At 40.8% G+C, this 15,368-nt stretch overlaps 1 long non-coding RNA gene across 1 annotated transcript; it reads right to left on the reverse strand.

The window, feature by feature from the left end:
• Positions 1-3,352: 3,352 nt before the first annotated feature.
• LOC120495006 (uncharacterized) lies at positions 3,353-12,578 on the reverse strand. The gene is made up of 3 exons (XR_016146020.1): positions 12,428-12,578; positions 4,163-4,306; positions 3,353-3,924 (listed from the first exon to the last, which is right to left on the reverse strand). It is a non-coding gene; the product is annotated as an uncharacterized LOC120495006 (long non-coding RNA).
• Between the last annotated feature and the right edge of the window lie 2,790 nt (positions 12,579-15,368).

Consider the following 15,368-nt stretch of genomic DNA (forward strand, 5'->3'; position numbering starts at 1 on the left):
ATTTATTATGTCCATGTTACAATAGGCCTAATTTTATCTCTCTGTGTCTCTGCATATTTGAAAATGTAAGAGGGCTTTGTATGTTGTTTATATAACACAAATTAGCATTAAAATGATCTTACTTTAAATTTGATAATCTCTATAGAAGATATCTTAAGGACATTAAATTGTTAAAATCCTCAAATCAATAGAATATAAACAAAATTAATCAATATCCTTATGATATTTATATTTTTGTGTGATGTTTCAGGTACCAATTGCTGCTATACATTTTAGTATGTTAATCAATCATGTATGTCACAAAAATTGAAATAAATAAATGTCTGTGATATAAAATAAAGATGTCTGATGTCATAACGTTAAATGTAATCGACGAACATTAGTCAACTTCTAAGTTACATTTTAACTAACATCTTTAACATTTAACTTTCCGACTCATAACTCTAAAATTAAAAATGATCACTTACCTAACTTCGCTCGCTTTGAGGTGAGAAGTCTGCAACCATGCAACCGTTAGCGAAATGCAGTCGATTGCATCAGTGCGCGCCCACTTCAAGTTCAAACTTCGGCAGCGCTGTATCCGGAAGTATCAATATATAAAAAGTGCAAACCCATGAAGCATTGCGGTTTAAGCCTAGTTCACACTACGTGATTTTAAGCCCGATTTAAGCCCGATTTGCAAATCGTTGAGTCGCCGACAAGTCAGGGTGTTATCGCATGCAAATCGCGGGCGATTAGCGGACGATTAACGCTCGCCAATCCGTTAGTGTGAAAGAGCCAACAACGCACCAAAGACAGCTCGCAGACACCTCGCAGACAGGTCACCGAGCTCAGAAAAATATCTAGCATGCTAGATATCTCGAGCAGTCACGCGACTCAATCTCAGTGATGTCATGAGTACAGCCAATCATAGCAACGCATGGGTTGAGGACACCAGGTAAATCTTACTTTTTCTTTTTTGCATTTTTTTTTCTCAGAGCAGATCGTCGAGCAAACAGTGTGCAGCACTAGTTTCTGTCTGACGTCCATATTCGCGTGTTGTGTTCTTCTCTGCAGTTTCGCGTCATTTCTGGTTCGTTTTATTGCGTGGTTTTTCGTTACAAAACATGGTTTCTAGACCAGATAGAATCGTGTTGTTGTCAACTCGTTATTTGTTTGATTATTTTCAGGATTTAGACCGTACTATAGTACTGAAACAGCTCTCATTGAGTCACAAATGATATGCACTTATCATCCGATCGTGGTTGTATCTCTATGTAGTGCGTTGTCAACTCGTGTAGTGAGTTACCTCCTGTTGTGGATCAATCACGTTCTGTTGTGTGGTGTGAACAGCTAAACAACTTGAACACTCATGATTTCACTGAGAGCAAGTCATGTAGTGTGAACTGCACAGTTCAGCCCGACATTTTAAAATCATGTAGTGTGAACTAGGCATTAGGCGCGCTTTCTGTGCGCGTTTTTCTAGATGCGACCTGATTGTTAAAACTTTTACATTTTTTTTTTGTGCCATATTAGGACGTTGTAAGAAGAAACGATCGGCATGCATGAAATGAGACAATCAAACAATTAAGTTCTATTGTATATTTAAAATTTATATTGTTTCATAATTTAAATTATTATTAATTAAACCTTGTTAATAGAGTGCAATGCTGCAAACAGGAATAGGGCTGTTTATGAAAATATTATCAATTATAAAATATCTGAAATTAACTGTGGGATAAGTCTGGCCAGACATATGCGGGTCACATTTCTATATTTTACGTGTGAGCCAAATAATACACTTAACCATGGCCCATATCCTGTTTGTTTTCCCATACAGCCATGGCCCAAAAGAATGTTTTCCCATACAGAAAAGTAATATATTCACAAATATGTGAAACACTGTAAAATATATTTAAATACATTTTGAAAATATATTTTTAAAATGAATAACATGTTATTGTTAAATAACATGTTAACATGTTCTTACAGTGTTTCACATCATGTGAATATATTACTTTTCTGTATGGGAAAACATTGGGATTTTATTCAAAAATATTTTAAAAGGATTTTAAATATGGCTCAAGATCGGCTATATACTTATGGCCCACATATCTATATTTAACATCTGGGCCAAATACTACATTTGACATCTGGCCCATGTCTTGGGTGCCGTCTTAAATCCAGTGCCATCTCTGCCAAACCCGGGCCATGTTTGGCCCACATGCTGTATGCCAGTGCCAGATGAATGCCAGCTGTGCCAGACACATGCCAATTCTGGGCCAGAATTATTTGCTACCTGGGAAATAGTTTAACCCACCATGGTAGAAATTTCATCTTTAAGATGTGTGTGACCATCATATGACAGTAAAAGAGCAGACAAAAATCTATTCTAATATGGAACCGTAATGGAATGGTAAAGAGTTCTGGTACGTGACAGGAGATGAACGTTTTTTTTTTTTTAAACGGTCTCCGTGTAAACAACAAAAATGTGAATTTCTGAAAACAATGACGTCATGCACATATGTATTGCATTCTGTCTATATCATTGTGATCTGTGTGAATGGCGATCGCTTTGACAATTGTGTCGTCTGTATACGGAAAATCAAAGAAAAAAATTTAAGCTACTTTTTTAAGCTTACTAAGGTAAAAAAAAAAATACTGCTGAGACACTGTTAAGTTACTGTCAGTGTTAAAGCACTGATGAAACATGATTAAAACTCTTCCATGCATAGAAAGATATTTGAATATTGTTCTAAGAGGTAAAGCTGATAGATTTGCTTGATAAAGATTTGGTTGAGTACTTGTCTCCTTTAGGCTCTGTAGGCTATATAGTTTTCCTCCCATTGATCCTATTATTACGAAAAAGCTTAAGCAGTAAGATGGTGATATTAAAACTCAGTAGCCGATACACCTTATTGAACATGAAATGCGATATTGCACGTGAAGCGTTTTATAATGGTTTTCTATGGATGTTGTTCATAATCTGATTGCCTTCTATAAAGTAAGCTTTATTGATAAGGTAAATATGGCGCTTCAATATCACTCTTAAAGGAGAACTCCGGTGCAAAATGAACCTTTGGTCTAATAAAACATTGGTACCTTGTTGACCATTCTCTGAGATTTGTTTTCATGATAATCAAATGTAAAGAGTTTTATTTCTAAAACTGTTTAGCATATAACGCTAAAAAACTTTAATGCGTCGCGTCAAACCAAAAAACTGAACGAGGCAAAAAAAAAAAAAAGACACTTTTATGAGTGGTGTTTTCCACGTCAGTGTGTACACTCATATTGGTGCCCTTTGATTAGTCACGAGCCGTTAAACGTCGGCAAATATCACACGCGAAATTCATCCAGGTGTGAACAAGCCTTTATCCTACTTTTGGCTTTATATGCATGTATTGTCATTTGCTATTTTTTATTTTATTTTTATTTTTTAATGGTTATTACAGTACTTGTCAGTGTACTACTGTGTAACCTAGTGGGTGAGTTCAATCACTCTGAACATATTTGGAACAAAACTAATTGGTGGTTTACTTAAATGTTATTTTGCACAAAATATATCTTGACTAATGTAAATGACTTATGTCCTGGAATGTATCACATCACTCCTGCATCCTTTTTAAAGCTCGGAAGCCAGCATCCAATAAGTGAAACCACTAGCTCTATAAAAACTTTGTGTGAGCTGCGTTTACCTCGTTTTATCTTGTCATATTCATTCTTGCCCTTCCTCTTGTTCTTCTTATGTTTCTTGCTTTTGGTTTTCTTGTTTTTGCTTTTCTTTGTTTTTTTTCTTTGACGGGTCCCTTCTGAACTTGAACTTGAAGAGAAGTTATCACATGATTCTTCTGTGACTGATGTTTCTACATCAGTTGATGTGTTCCCATCACTAGTCAACAGTGCCAGTTTCTTCATGTGCCACTGATGTTCCAGGAATCAGATCATCTGAATGAAGAAATATAACAAATATTGCATCAAAGTCAATATAAATGCAATATACATTTTCAAGTTCCTTTTATTGGCATTGCATTATACATACAAGGAAATGCAGGTGTACTATCTGAAACAGTGCTCAAAATATATTTTAAGAATAAAAATATGGAAACCACACATCTAAAATATATAATCTATACAATCCAATGTATATAATGCATAGATTATACAATGAATGTTGAGCTGTTACTTTGCTGTGCTGAAAGCTCCACAACTTGCTGCCGAAGGTCACTGTTCAGGGCTTCCAACTCATTCACTTTATTTTGTAATACTTCGGCCTTGTTCTGCCACATCAGTATTTCTTGCTTTATTGGCTTCATTGTATTTACTGGAGCTAAAACAACAACAAAACACAGTGACAGTTTCACTGTTGAATACAGTGATAAGACAATTATGTAGTTAACAGAGTTAACATCACTATACAAAAGTAACAGAGTAAATAACTATATTAAAGGGTTAGTTCACCCAAAAATGAAAATTCTGTCAGTATTTACTCACCCTCATGTTGGTCCAACCCCGTAAGACCTTCGTTCATCTTCGGAACACACATTAAGATATTTAAGATATTAAGATCGCTCCTGCATATAGGCTTCTTGAGGGACTGGCTCTTGCTGTCCCCGAAAAGTCATTAAAGACATCGTTAAAATAGTCCAAGTGACTACAGGGGCTCAATCTTAAGTTTATCAAACGACGAGAACACTTTTGTGCGCTAAAAAACAACAAAAATAACGACTTTATTTCAACTATTCGTTTATTTCTCCCTCTGCGCGAGTCAGGTTACTAGTTTAATAGCGTAAGCTTCTGTTATTGTACGTCACACGCATCACACACACATGACCAGCGTCGGCCAATAGTGAGCCTACGTGTGACGTAGCTCTACGCAATCACACTACGTTAACTGACTTACAGGCTCATGGAGAAGGAAGTGAATAGTTGAAGCCTATGGACTGTATGCAGGAGCGATCTTAATATCTTAAATATCTTAATTTGTGTTCCGAAGATGAATGAAGGTCTTACGGGGTTGAAACAACATGAGGGTGAGTAAATACTGACAGAATTTTCATTTTTGGGTGAACTAACCCTTTAAGAGATAAGAGATTTCCTATACATTGAAGAGCACAAATAAAATTAAAGAGCCCCTATCATAGCATTTGAAATGTTCCTATTTTTGTTTTAGGAGTTCCCAAAAACAGTTTAACATGCATGCAAGGATAAAAAACACTTTATTTGTCTTATAATATGCATTTATTTTTAACTGATTTTCTCACAGACTCCCAAATGATTCGTACGACTCATTTTTCCAAACCACTCCTTTACCACAATTATTAATAATACTTACAGGTTTTGATTCATAGGAGGAAGCTGATCCATATACACTGGGTGTAAGTTACTGAGCCCTCCTTCAGGAACAACCGCTTGCGAATCCACATTTGAATTCATTTATGTTTTTGAACGATTCATAATTAAAATGATGTGAACACAACCGGGCTATTGAGAATGAGGAGGTGACGTCACGCGTATAACTCCGCGGTGCATTGTGGGAGGGATCCGCCATTTTGGGAGGACACGCTATCCGTTGTCATGGTTACTTCGACCTTGAGACTGAGAGAAATAGCGACAGAGAAGGAGTGCAACTTGATATTTATTTGTATTTTTGCGATAAGGCACACTTTCTTGGGAATAAATGAAGCAAAAGGAAAAGGTCTCTATCGGGAGAGACTACATAACACTGAGCAGCGTTATTTAGAGAAACTACTTGACATCAACATACAGTAGGACCCGTACGACCTGCTACAGAATGGACGAAAGACCCGAAGCACTACCACCTTTCACACACCCTGACATAGTCAAGCACCTGGTTTGGTAACAGTGCTTAACGTTACTGCTACACAATGCAAGAGTTCAGAAGCTTTAAGTCATTAGAAGCTTATGAACAATTCTGCCGCGGCTGGGTGCAAGAGAAACCCCCAAACCTGTAACGTTAAACTGCGAGAATTCAGTCAAACTTGATGTTTCAGGCTTCATTCATATGTGGAAATAAATCTGTTTCGAATCAGATACATGCATTTGCAACATCAAGCGGACAGATAAAACATTCCCCTGTCAATGCGAATCATACGTCATTAAAAAAGTGTCTTTTTAAAAGATTTCGCGGTACAGATATATCTGAAACAAATTAAACAACTCTAGTTGAATAACAGAGTATTCATTTCGTTTGTTTGTGTTAAATAAAAGGCGAACTGTGCTGAAATGTATTGCTTTTGAAATCATGCTTTGCTCACTGTTGCTCACTGTTGCTCATGCTGTTGCTGCTGTCAGTTTATCCACAAGCAGTTTCTCTAAATAAAGCTGGCTAGCATTGTTATAGAACCACTTTCATTTCTCTTCCTTATCCATATCTTCCAAAGACACTGCCGTGTATCGCTAAAATGTAAACAAATACTGCGCCGTGCTGTCTCTCTCTCGCTATTTCTGGCATATTTAGTCGCGCCTCTGTGACTGTGTAGATCTGAAGGCATTGCCCCTGGCAACCGATAGTGTATCCTCCCAAAATGGCCGACCGCCTCAGACCCCGCCCAAATCGGCACATGACTCCTCACTCTCAATACTGTTGTGGTATCTTTGCAAACATGAACTCTAACCACCAATTCTTCACATGCTCGTCACTGGTAAATGAAAACAAAGTGGCTGAACTATCTTTCAGTGTTGTGCAAGTTACTTCCAAACTGTAATACATTAGGTATTACTTGTTACTGTTATTTAAAAGTAATTCATTACCTTACAATATTACTGTCTCAGAATTGTAATGCGTTACATTACTCATGTATTACTTTTGAGTTACTTTCACCAAAATAACTAAGTAGAACAACTTTGGGGCTGTAACGATATGCAATATGAAACCGAAATCGCGATTCGCCACACGACTCAGATCCACGAGCAGAATCGCGACACACCTCTTCCAACTCCCAGCATTATTCTCCTTACCGTCCAGATCCAATGCTGCCTTATCTTTATTTTATTTTTAAAAAATTAGGCTATTGTCACGAACCAGAAGAACACAGACAGGTAAGTATCAATGGAGTTTATTGGAATGGACAGTCAATGCTCACAGCAGGGTGAGTAGTAACGATGCAGACAATGTCAATAGAGCGAATGCAGTCAGAAAGGAAGTCTCTTATCTCTTGGCAGGGATGGATGAACGGGAGAGCTGGCTGGATGGATCGGAAGAGCTGGCTGGAGTCGAGGTGATCTAGGAGGAACCGGGAACGGGAGCTGACTGGAGACGGACCGGAGAGTGTGGCTTCTAACGCGGGTAAGTAACAGCAATGTCTATTCAGCGGGTACGGAGTCTGTAGTCGTAGTAATGACGAGACCAGACAATGAGGGACTGAGTGGGTGAGTCTTTTATGTTGCTGGTGATTGGGAATGGGAAGTGAAGACAGGTGATGAAGGCAGGTGAGGATGATTAGTAGTCCGGGGAACCAGAACGAGTGGGCGGAGTGATGGTGTCTGGTGCTGACGCAGATGGCTCCGTGACAGTACCCCCCCCCTCCATGGCCAGCTCCAGCTGGCGGGAAGGACCGACGACGGGGACGACCACGGCCTCTGGGTGCTGGACGCTCCGGGTGAGTGTTATGGAAATCCTGGAGTAGAGTGGGATCCAGTATATCCTCCCGGGGCACCCAAGATCTTTCCTCCGGACCAAACCCCTCCCAGTCGACGAGGTACTCCAAGCGGCCGCCCCGTCGTCGGGAGTCAAGGATTTCGTGGACTCGGTATACGTTGTTGTCTTCAGGATCTACCGGAGGGGGGGCACGTCCGCCGCACCAGACCCTGGGGAGGAAGGAGTGAGAGGATTAGTATGGGGTTTGAGAAGGGATACATGGAAGGTGGGTGCAATGCGGTAGTGAGCCGGAAGGGATAACCGATAGGTAACCGGGTTAATCTGCCTCTGTATGGCGAACGGACCTATGTATCTGGGACTCAGCTTACGGCAAGGCTGTCGGAGACGGATGTCCCGGGTCGAGAGCCAGACCAATTGCCCAGGTTGGTATAGTGGAGTGGTGGCTCGCCGAGCATCGGCCTGGAATACGGCTGGTGAGTTGGCTAGGCCGAAGGGCATCACGCGATACTCGTAGTGCCCTGCAGGGGTGATGAACGCCGTCTTCCATTCGTCCCCATCACGGATTCGAATGTAGGCGCTGCGAAGGTCGAGTTTGGTATAAACTAAGTTGTTCCAGAGCGGCCGGGACCAGAGGAAGGGGATATCGGAACTTGACAGTGGATTGGTTGAGGGTGCGATAATCGATGCAGGGGCGCAAGCCTCCGTCCTTTTTGCCCACAAAGAAGAAGCTGGAAGCGGCAGGCGATGTGGAGGGTCGGATATATCCTTGATTTAGTGCCTCTTGAATGTACTCCTCCATGGCCTTCTGCTCGGGGATGGACAGAGGGTAGATCTTACCTCGCGGTAACACCGCCCCAGGCAGCAGGTCGATCGCACAGTCCCATGGCCGATGTGGTGGTAAGATGGTCGCCAGTTGTTTGTCGAAGACATCCTGGAACGCCTGGTATGGTGGGGGGAGTCGTGGTTGGACTTCGACGGGGGGGCTTTCGATAGAGGTGGTAGAAACAGGTACTGTCATCACCGGAGTGGAGGACGGGGAAGAAGGCTTCGGAAGGATGGGTAAACAGTTATGGAAACATTCATGGCCCCACCGCAGGATCTCCCCCGTGGACCATTGAACGATGGGTGAGTGTTCTTCTAACCAGGGGCGTCCCAGGATGATCTCGGCTGTGGAGCCCTCCAGCACCAAAAACGAGATGACTTCCCGATGTAGCCAGCCAATCTCCAAACCCAAGTCTGGGCTACGATGTCCGATTCGCCCGCGACCAAGGGGGTTTCCAAGGATGGACTGGACTTGGAGGATGTGCGGGATGGCTCTTTGATGGATATTGAGTCGATGGAGTGTGGACAGGGCGATGAAATTACCCGCAGACCCAGAATCAATCAGCGCTTGAACTGGAAGAGAACGGTTTCGATAAGTGATAGTGGCAGAAGTATATTTAACTGTAGAAATGGGTAGGGGTAACTGCATAGTACTCACGGTGGGTCGTGGTGGACGAACCGGACACGTAGCCAACAGGTGTCCCGCAGTGCCGCAGTACAGACAGAGCCCATTGGTGATCCGGCGATTTCTCTCAGAGAGCGGGAGACGTGCGGATCCAATCTCCATTGGTTCGGGTGCTGGAGGGCTGTGAGATGTTGTAGGGCGAGGAGGTGGGTATGCAGGGCTATCTAGCTGGCATGCAGTGCGGCGTTGGTCAATTCGGATGGATCGTTGGATGATGCTTTCGATGCCAACGTTGTCGTCGTAAATGGCCAATTGCAGTCGTATATCGGGGTTGAGCCCGTGCCGATAGGCGGTGATGAGGGCGGATTCGTTCCATCCCAAGGTGGCGGCGAGTGTCCTGAATTGGAGTGCATACGCTGAAACTGATGATTTCCCTTGCCTTAGACGGTATAATTGATCTTGCACGGAGATGGCGTGCGCAGACTGGGCGAAGACCTCGATGAAATGATTGGAAAAGCCAGCGAAAGTTTGAGTTACGGGGCCGCGGTCTTTCCATAGGGCGTGAGCCCAGTTCAGGGCTCGACCACGGAGCAGGGAGATGAAAAATGCTACCTTGGAGCGCTCGGTGGGGAACGAGGAAGGATTCATCTCCATGTACAGCTCGCACTGCAATAGGAAGCCGCTGCATCCCCCCTCCTCGCCTGCGAAGGGCGCTGGTTGGGCCATGGGACATACAGAGGCAGACGTGGAAGAAGTGGACGCGGTGGCTGTAGCGAGCGTCGATGAGCTGGTCCGGGGTATGGCGGGTGGTGGTGGCGGATTCGCCGCGGAAGTAGTGCTGCGTGGTGGTTGAAGCATTTTGTTTGGTCTGGTCTTCTGTCACGAACCAGAAGAACACAGACAGGTAAGTATCAATGGAGTTTATTGGAATGGACAGTCAATGCTCACAGCAGGGTGAGTAGTAACGATGCAGACAATGTCAATAGAGCGAATGCAGTCAGAAAGGAAGTCTCTTATCTCTTGGCAGGGATGGATGAACGGGAGAGCTGGCTGGATGGATCGGAAGAGCTGGCTGGAGTCGAGGTGATCAGGGAGGAACCGGGAACGGGAGCTGACTGGAGACGGACCGGAGAGTGTGGCTTCTAACGCGGGTAAGTAACAGCAATGTCTATTCAGCGGGTACGGAGTCTGTAGTCGTAGTAATGACGAGACCAGACAATGAGGGACTGAGTGGGTGAGTCTTTTATGTTGCTGGTGATTGGGAATGGGAAGTGAAGACAGGTGATGAAGATTAGTAGTCCGGGGAACCAGAACGAGTGGGCGGAGTGATGGTGTCTGATGCTGACGCAGATGGCTCCGTGACAGCTATTAGTATTATTTGAAGTTAACATTATAAAATACGTAGACCTACACCACAAAACTAGTTAAGGAGTTAAACAAGTTAAACACACACACACACATTTTAACTATTTATTTAAGTCCACTTGAAAGAAATGATTTACAGGGACATAAACACACACGCACACACACACACACACACACACACACACACACACACAGCTTATGACACAAAACTGATGTAACAAACCATTTGTAACATTTTGCCACGGCCAACATGTCAACCTACCTTCTCTTAAACTTTTCGGCATCTTTAAAGGATGGGAAAAAAACCCCACACACTTTAATCAGCTAAAATCATTAAAGACAATTCAATCAATAAAAATGACAGGCCTTCGGGGGAACTTGGCCTTAAATAATTTCCCTGGACTGATCAATTTAGGCCCAAAGGTTAACCCTATCATTAAATGATTCATTAAATCATTAAATCACAATTCAATCAATAAAATTTACAGTCCTTTGGGGGAACTTGGCATTAAATAACTTCCCTGGACTGATCAATTTAGGCCCAAAAAATAAACTAAACAGTAATACACGCGTTACAAAGCACAACACGAGACTTTGTGTACGGTACAATATCATGGCACAAAGCACTTTAAAGTACAATTTAAACTAATTCACGAGCAGTGTTGTGCAAGTTACTTCCAAACTGTAATACATTAGGTATTACTTGTTACTTTTATTTAAAAGTAATTCATTACCTTACAATATTACTGTCCCAGAATTGTAATGCGTTACATTACTCATGTATTACTTTTGAGTTACTTTCACCAAAATAACTAAGTAGAACTTAACTTTTGGGCTGTAAGAAATGAAACCGAAATCGCCATTCGCCACACGACTCAGATCCACGAACCTACAGAATCGCGACACACCTCTTCCAACTCCCAGCATTATTCTCCTTACCGTCCAGATCCAATGCTGCCTTATCTTTAAATTAGGCTATTAGTATTATTTGAAGTTAACATTTGAAGTTAACCACAAAACTAGTTGAGGATAAATTATTTAAAATTGGGGAAGTCCAGCATTATGGACATGACATTTGCAGTCAAAACTTGAAATAAAAATTCTCAGAAAATACATGTATTGAAACGTGTAGGCTACTTCCTCAAAGGACTCCAGACATTAGACAAATATCAGTCTATGTTTTATTTTTAATATTAGGGAAAAGACACACATTTATGCGTGACAAAAAAAAATAGGAGGCAAAATATATTTTATGTCATTCTGTTAATTACACTGCGCAAATCAGATGAGGAAGGGTTGGCTCTCCAGTCTCCATAGAACTTAAAATATTCATTTTATTTTAGTTTTCATGTTCGCATTTATGAGGAAAAAACAATGTTACAGACGCGACCTCTCTGAACTGGCACTAAAAGACTGCTTTAAAACTTTCACATAGTCTGTTGCCTTTAAGAAGTAAAAGCAGACAATACACTGTAATACAACTGTAATACAAGCCTCACTGAACATGTAACGAGTAACATATTACTGAAAATTGATTAGTAATGCCTTACACTACCGCGTTACAGCAAAAAGTAATATGTTACTGTAATTGATTACTTTTGTAATGCGTTACTCCCAACACTGCTATCTTTGAATTGTAGAACACAGCGTCTTCTCGACATGATGCTATGATGAAGTATTTGAATGTGTAGACTTCAAGTTTACACTTCCGTCTGCGCGCGCAGTAACTGGGCGTGGCCAATGTATCTACGTCACGATGTAACAGCTAATGACTCGTTTCAAAAACAATTCATTTCATAGACTCAGAGTCGACTCTCACTTTTGAAAGACAATAACTTTATATACGGTGTACTTTCAGATAGAAATCTTTGCAGGATGTTTTCATTCCTTTAGAGCTATATTCCACACCGTATGAACAGTCATTTTCAAAAATCCATGATAGGGGCTCTTTAAAGAAACCAGTGTCATAAGTATAAGAACTGCTTTGCTAAATGATTAAAGTTTTACAAATGGCTTACCTTCACATTCATCCTCTAGACTTCCTGCATTGCGTTTTTTACGGGTGTTGTAATGTGACATCTAATAATCAAAAAATAAATACATTAATAAATCATTTCACATACAGTAGCAAGCATCCAATCTATGTAGGCTACCAATGTTCTGGGTAAGACCAGGTCAATAGCATAAACATTCTTTATGGTAAGAATTAGTCTGACTTTGGTCTTAGATTTTACCAACATTTTTATGCATCGACTTAAAATAGTTATAGTTAGTCTTAAAAAATCGATGACTATAACTTTTAATACTTCTAAGCAGTCTATGCAACAGGCCCCAGCTTTCTGAATAATGACTAAGTGACAAAGTTTATTTTTAACACTTTGTCATTGTTATATTTCTGATATACTTGTAGGCTATGTTAAAAAAAAAAGAAAAGAAAAAAAAATAGGCATACACTAGTTTACTGCAAGTGATTACAATACAACACACATAGGCCTATACAACAACACTAATATGTTCTGTTTTATAGAAACAAATAAAGCCATTCACTTTCACTAACAGGACTTTCAGTCAAATGACATAGTCAAAAACTAAATAAAATACCTTTTCCACAGTTGTTACGACGTCGGGAGCGTTCGATCACACCGTAAGGGAGTTCAGTTGAAAAAATGGCTTTTCTGCCGTGAACATCCGTTGGGTGGTAAAACTTTTAAGCACCTTTTTAAGTAGTGTTCCTCAAGAGGGCGCTTGGCTGATAAGAGAGAACAACCCATTCGAGTCAGTAAATATAACACTAAAATGTATAATCTTTTATAAACAAACATAATTTTATTTTAATTTATTTGACAAAAATGAAAATCTGACCCAGTAATATTGAAAACATGATTAAATACGTTGTGTTAGAGTAATCGGAAATGACTGTGTGATGACAGCGCGGTAACTCGTGACATCGCCCGTGCAGTCAGAAAAAAAACGAATTTAATAACAACACAAATAAACCATATTACAATTTAATTACAATAATAATTAAATATTATAAAAACAAATACCATAGAGATGATTATTTTATTTGAAATATGTATTCCCAAAAACAACTGCGCCATCAAGTCCCGCCCCGGATTTGTCTGTTCGAAAAAAATCGCGCAATCAGAGCTCAATATTAAAACATCTATTGTTACAATTCAGGTTATGAAGTTCGAGTAGGAGGGAAGAAATCAAACTTAGAAAGTAAAGAATAGATGGAGATTTAATCAACTGTATAGATGAGCACTTTATTAAGAGCACTCATTGACAAAGTTTATGTTAGTGAAACGAACAAGTCACGTCTGAAATTAATAAAGTGGATGCAAAGAAAAAGATTACTCCATGGTAAAATGAAATGCTGGCGATGCAAGAAACGCATGAAAATGGTTACCTGTTCTTGTAAAGATGGTTACATCTGGTAAGTATCTGATTATTAATGTAGGCCTACTTATTTATGTAGCCGGCATATAAACATGCTGAGAAATATGTGTAACATTTATATAAGATTATAACGGGGAAAAAATAAAGGAAAAACATTTCCCCGTTCACATAAGTTGGCTATAAATGCACAAAATTATATACTGTACAAACTATAAACTTAAATACACTTCCCAGATAGCAATTACATTTGGCCCGGATCCGTTTTAGCCCTTGCCTCCGTTTCTATCTTAAAGACGTTTTCTGATTGTGAACCAGATCCGTGTGCCAGATATAAGTTTCAGCTTAAACATTCTAACTGCCATCAGTTCAGTATTTATACCATTTTACTAGGGGTGTAACGATTCACTCGTTGCATCGATTATAAATCCTGGCGATGCATATGCATCGATCCTGAAACATGTATTTTGAATCGTGAATCGTTTATTTACGTGAATAATCGATTTAAAAGGCTAAGAATCGAATTAATCACGATTTTATAGCGATTCAGTGGTTTAAAATATATAAACACAACCTTAAAGTGTTCCTGGTACAAGCTGCCTCACGCATTGGCCGTCATACGACATCCGCATTTGATTGCATGGTTTCAGGCGCTCACACACCCCTGATTTCTCACGCTGAAGCCCGGCCGGTCAAATGCCTGAAAGATGAGTTTATCTTTCTACCTGTTGAGCTACTCATGTCGTGATCAGCTTGTATTACCGCAAATTAGTTAAAATCTCCCGGAATCTAGAGCGAGCGTGCATACGAGACAGAGGTTGTGCTCCAAACCGCGTATCGCGCGTTCACACACGGCTGCACGCACTCGGCAGAGAGGGAAAGCGAGCGAGAGACCACGTTGCGTGTACGGAGAGTCCATGTAATAAATGAATAAAAGCGTTTTATTTCATAGTGCCCACGCAATGGCATGGCAGCTTTATCAATGTCTTGAGCGGTTTGCCTCAAAACTATTGCTTTCTCGACAGAGAGCTCAGCTGGAGATCGAGCTCAAACATGGACTGCTCAAAAATCTGTAGTTAACGTTATGAAAGCATGAGAGCTATGGGACCGAGCGCGAGCAAAATCCAGTGAAAAGATGATAACGAGCAGGGCCGGCCCGAGGCATAAGCGAACTAAGCGGCTGCTTGGGGCCCCCTGGCCACCAGGGGGCCCCCTAATCGAGGTTTTAATTTTTAATTTTTTTTTTTAGATGACTTAAACAAGTGACATAAATCAATTAATGAATGAATATGACTGAATGAATAGTTCAAGACAACAAAATTCTGATTTAATGGTCAATATACCTGCCTACAAGTTACAACTGCTGCTCTGTCTGCCAGCGTTTAAGTCATACGCATAATCTTCTAGACACCTCGCGCGTGCATAGACAATTCGTGCGCAACTGCGCCTAGTCACGGTATCGGTTTAAGTTGGAGAAAATAGCCCGCAGGAGAACTTATCCTTCAAGGTGTAAGGGTAGCAGTTTGAATAAATAATAAACATAGCAGTTTGAACTCTTCT

Source organism: Pimephales promelas, chromosome 2, assembly GCF_988280905.1.
Source record: "Pimephales promelas chromosome 2, fPimPro1.hap1.1, whole genome shotgun sequence".
NCBI classification, from domain to species: domain Eukaryota; kingdom Metazoa; phylum Chordata; class Actinopteri; order Cypriniformes; family Leuciscidae; genus Pimephales; species Pimephales promelas.